Raw genomic sequence first — 5521 nt, 5'->3', positions numbered from 1 at the left:
CTAGAAAATAAAGACAGGAAAGAAAAACTAAGACTAGAAAATAAAGACAGGAAAGAAAAACTAAGACTAGAAAATAAAGACAGGAAAGAAAAACTGAGACTAGAAAATAAAGACAGGAAAGAAAAACTGAGACTAGAAAATAAAGACAGGAAAGAAAAACTGAGACTAGAAAATAAAGACAGGAAAGAAAAACTAAGACTAGAAAATAAAGACAGGAAAGAAAAACTAAGACTAGAAAATAAAGACAGGAAAGAAAAACTGAGACTAGAAAATAAAGACAGGAAAGAAAAACTAAGACTAGAAAATAAAGACAGGAAAGAAAAACTGAGACTAGAAAATAAAGACAGGAAAGAAAAACTAAGACTAGAAAATAAAGACAGGAAAGAAAAACAAAGACTAGAAAATAAAGACAGGAAAGAAAAACTGAGACTAGAAAATAAAGACAGGAAAGAAAAACTGAGACTAGAAAATAAAGACAGGAAAGAAAAACTGAGACTAGAAAATAAAGACAGGAAAGAAAAACTGAGACTAGAAAATAAAGACAGGAAAGAAAAACTAAGACTAGAAAATAAAGACAGGAAAGAAAAACTGAGACTAGAAAATAAAGACAGGAAAGAAAAACTGAGACTAGAAAATAAAGACAGGAAAGAAAAACTAAGACTAGAAAATAAAGACAGGAAAGAAAAACAGAGACTAGAAAATAAAGACAGGAAAGAAAAACAGAGACTAGAAAATAAAGACAGGAAAGAAAAACAAAGACTAGAAAATAAAGACAGGAAAGAAAAACTGAGACTAGAAAATAAAGACAGGAAAGAAAAACAAAGACTAGAAAATAAAGACAGGAAAGAAAAACTGAGACTAGAAAATAAAGACAGGAAAGAAAAACTGAGACTAGAAAATAAAGACAGGAAAGAAAAACTAAGACTAGAAAATAAAGACAGGAAAGAAAAACAAAGACTAGAAAATAAAGACAGGAAAGAAAAACTGAGACTAGAAAATAAAGACAGGAAAGAAAAACTGAGACTAGAAAATAAAGACAGGAAAGAAAAACTGAGACTAGAAAATAAAGACAGGAAAGAAAAACTGAGACTAGAAAATAAAGACAGGAAAGAAAAACTGAGACTAGAAAATAAAGACAGGAAAGAAAAACTGAGACTAGAAAATAAAGACAGGAAAGAAAAACTGAGACTAGAAAATAAAGACAGGAAAGAAAAACTAAGACTAGAAAATAAAGACAGGAAAGGAAAAACAAAGACTAGAAAATAAAGACAGGAAAGGAAAACTAAGACTAGAAAATAAAGACAGGAAAGAAAAACTAAGACTAGAAAATAAAGACAGGAAAGAAAAACTGAGACTAGAAAATAAAGACAGGAAAGAAAAACTAAGACTAGAAAATAAAGACAGGAAAGAAAAACTGAGACTAGAAAATAAAGACAGGAAAGAAAAACTAAGACTAGAAAATAAAGACAGGAAAGAAAAACTAAGACTAGAAAATAAAGACAGGAAAGAAAAACTAAGACTAGAAAATAAAGACAGGAAAGAAAAACTAAGACTAGAAAATAAAGACAGGAAAGAAAAACTGAGACTAGAAAATAAAGACAGGAAAGAAAAACTGAGACTAGAAAATAAAGACAGGAAAGAAAAACTGAGACTAGAAAATAAAGACAGGAAAGAAAAACAAAGACTAGAAAATAAAGACAGGAAAGAAAAACTAAGACTAGAAAATAAAGACAGGAAAGAAAAACAAGACTAGAAAATAAAGACAGGAAAGAAAAACTGAGACTAGAAAATAAAGACAGGAAAGAAAACTAAGACTAGAAAATAAAGACAGGAAAGAAAAACTAAGACTAGAAAATAAAGACAGGAAAGAAAAACTGAGACTAGAAAATAAAGACAGGAAAGAAAAACAAAGACTAGAAAATAAAGACAGGAAAGAAAAACTGAGACTAGAAAATAAAGACAGGAAAGAAAAACTAAGACTAGAAAATAAAGACAGGAAAGAAAAACTAAGACTAGAAAATAAAGACAGGAAAGAAAAACTGAGACTAGAAAATAAAGACAGGAAAGAAAAACAAAGACTAGAAAATAAAGACAGGAAAGAAAAACTAAGACTAGAAAATAAAGACAGGAAAGAAAAACAAAGACTAGAAAATAAAGACAGGAAAGAAAAACTGAGACTAGAAAATAAAGACAGGAAAGAAAAACTAAGACTAGAAAATAAAGACAGGAAAGAAAAACTGAGACTAGAAAATAAAGACAGGAAAGAAAAACAAAGACTAGAAAATAAAGACAGGAAAGAAAAACAAAGACTAGAAAATAAAGACAGGAAAGAAAAACTGAGACTAGAAAATAAAGACAGGAAAGAAAAACTGAGACTAGAAAATAAAGACAGGAAAGAAAAACAAAGACTAGAAAATAAAGACAGGAAAGAAAAACTAAGACTAGAAAATAAAGACAGGAAAGAAAAACTGAGACTAGAAAATAAAGACAGGAAAGAAAAACTAAGACTAGAAAATAAAGACAGGAAAGAAAAACTAAGACTAGAAAATAAAGACAGGAAAGAAAAACTAAGACTAGAAAATAAAGACAGGAAAGAAAAACAAAGACTAGAAAATAAAGACAGGAAAGAAAAACTGAGACTAGAAAATAAAGACAGGAAAGAAAAACAAAGACTAGAAAATAAAGACAGGAAAGAAAAACTGAGACTAGAAAATAAAGACAGGAAAGAAAAACTAAGACTAGAAAATAAAGACAGGAAAGAAAAACTAAGACTAGAAAATAAAGACAGGAAAGAAAAACTGAGACTAGAAAATAAAGACAGGAAAGAAAAACAAAGACTAGAAAATAAAGACAGGAAAGAAAAACAAAGACTAGAAAATAAAGACAGGAAAGAAAAACTGAGACTAGAAAATAAAGACAGGAAAGAAAAACTGAGACTAGAAAATAAAGACAGGAAAGAAAAACAAAGACTAGAAAATAAAGACAGGAAAGAAAAACAAAGACTAGAAAATAAAGACAGGAAAGAAAAACAGAGACTAGAAAATAAAGACAGGAAAGAAAAACAAAGACTAGAAAATAAAGACAGGAAAGAAAAACTAAGACTAGAAAATAAAGACAGGAAAGAAAAACAAAGACTAGAAAATAAAGACAGGAAAGAAAAACTGAGACTAGAAAATAAAGACAGGAAAGAAAAACAAAGACTAGAAAATAAAGACAGGAAAGAAAAACTGAGACTAGAAAAAAAAAACCCAAAAATACTGAATGAACGCTTTAACCACCAACAGACCATAATATGCACCCAGGGAAACAGGTCTATACAGTTTCATTCTAAAGTTTATAATAGAAACAAACCAGATTAAAGGGTTAAAGTGTGTTTAATATACTCACCTGGACAGCAGAGGGTTAGAGTGTGTTTAATATACTCACCTGGACACCACAGGGTTAAAGTGTGTTTAATATACTCACCTGGACACCACAGGGTTAAAGTGTGTTTAATATACTCACCTGGACACCACAGGGTTAGAGTGTGTTTAATATACTCACCTGGACACCACAGGGTTAAAGTGTGTTTAATATACTCACCTGGACACCAGAGGGTTAAAGTGTGTTTAATATACTCACCTGGACAGCACAGGGTTAGAGTGTGTTTAATATACTCACCTGGACACCACAGGGTTAAAGTGTGTTTAATATACTCACCTGGACACCACAGGGTTAGAGTGTGTTTAATATACTCACCTGGACACCACAGGGTTAGAGTGTGTTTAATATACTCACCTGGACACCACAGGGTTAAAGTGTGTTTAATATACTCACCTGGACAGCACAGGGTTAAAGTGTGTTTAATGTACTCACCTGGACAGCAGAGGGTTAGAGTGTGTTTAATATACTCACCTGGACAGCACAGGGTTAGAGTGTGTTTAATATACTCACCTGGACACCACAGGGTTAAAGTGTGTTTAATATACTCACCTGGACAGCAGAGGGTTCAAGTGTGTTTAATATACTCACCTGGACACCACAGGGTTAGAGTGTGTTTAATATACTCACCTGGACAGCAGAGGGTTAAAGTGTGTTTAATATACTCACCTGGACAGCACAGGGTTAAAGTGTGTTTAATATACTCACCTGGACACCACAGGGTTAAAGTGTGTTTAATATACTCACCTGAACACCACAGGGTTAAAGTGTGTTTAATATACTCACCTGGACACCACAGGGTTAAAGTGTGTTTAAAATACTCACCTGAACACCACAGGGTTAAAGTGTGTTTAATATACTCACCTGAACACCACAGGGTTAAAGTGTGTTTAATATACTCACCTGAACACCACAGGGTTAAAGTGTGTTTAATATACTCACCTGGACAGCAGAGGGTTCAAGTGTGTTTAATATACTCACCTGGACAGCAGAGGGTTAAAGTGTGTTTAATATACTCACCTGGACAGCAGAGGGTTCAAGTGTGTTTAATATACTCACCTGGACAGCAGAGGGTTAAAGTGTGTTTAATATACTCACCTGGACAGCAGAGGGTTAGAGTGTGTTTAATATACTCACCTGGACAGCAGAGGGTTAAAGTGTGTTTAATATACTCACCTGGACAGCAGAGGGTTAAAGTGTGTTTAATATACTCACCTGGACAGCAGAGGGTTAAAGTGTGTTTAATATACTCACCTGGACAGCAGAGGGTTAGAGTGTGTTTAATATACTCACCTGGACAGCAGAGGGTTAAAGTGTGTTTAATATACTCACCTGGACAGCAGAGGGTTAAAGTGTGTTTAATATACTCACCTGGACAGCAGAGGGTTAGAGTGTGTTTAATATACTCACCTGGACACCACAGGGTTAAAGTTTAAGGTTAAAGGTTACACACGGACAGTCATGTGATGCGTTTAAGGTCTGCTCCGTAAACCCAGCTCTGTTAATCTTTACTGTGAGTTTCAATCACAATGACATCATTGACAACTCTACTGTCCTACAGCCTGTGAACACATCACAGCTTGATTCCCATTGGGTCCTTTTGGATTCTTTTGGGTTCTGTTGGATTTTGTTGGGTTCTGTCAGATTCTGTCAGGGTTCTGTTTGGATCCTTTGGGTTCTGTCAGGTTCTGTCAGGTTCTGTTGGATTTTGTTGGGTTCTTTCAGGTTCTGTGCCTTGTCTGGATGTGGTTCCTTCCGGTCCGGGTCACTCAGGTCTGGTTCTGTCTGGTTCTGTCCTTTCAGGCTCCGGCAGCAGTGGTCGGTCCGTTTGGACCAGAGGAACCAGAACCAGCAGAGCTTCTTCCAGGAGCGAATCCAACGGGCCCAGAAAAACCAGCAGGACCTGAGGAGGTTCAAGTCCACCTGAAACCACCAAGTCCTCCAATCAGAACCCTGGACTCCTCCTCCAATCAGAACCCTGGACTCCTCCTCCAATCAGAACCCTGGACTCCTCCTCCAATCAGAACCCTGGACTCCTCCTCCAATCAGAACTCAGGTTGTAACGTTCAGCATAAATACATTAAACCGGGGTCATCCATTG

Source organism: Sphaeramia orbicularis, unplaced genomic scaffold (assembly GCF_902148855.1).
Source record: "Sphaeramia orbicularis unplaced genomic scaffold, fSphaOr1.1, whole genome shotgun sequence".
In the NCBI taxonomy this organism is placed as follows: Eukaryota; Metazoa; Chordata; class Actinopteri; order Kurtiformes; family Apogonidae; genus Sphaeramia; species Sphaeramia orbicularis.
Note: the sequence above shows the minus strand (reverse complement) of the source record.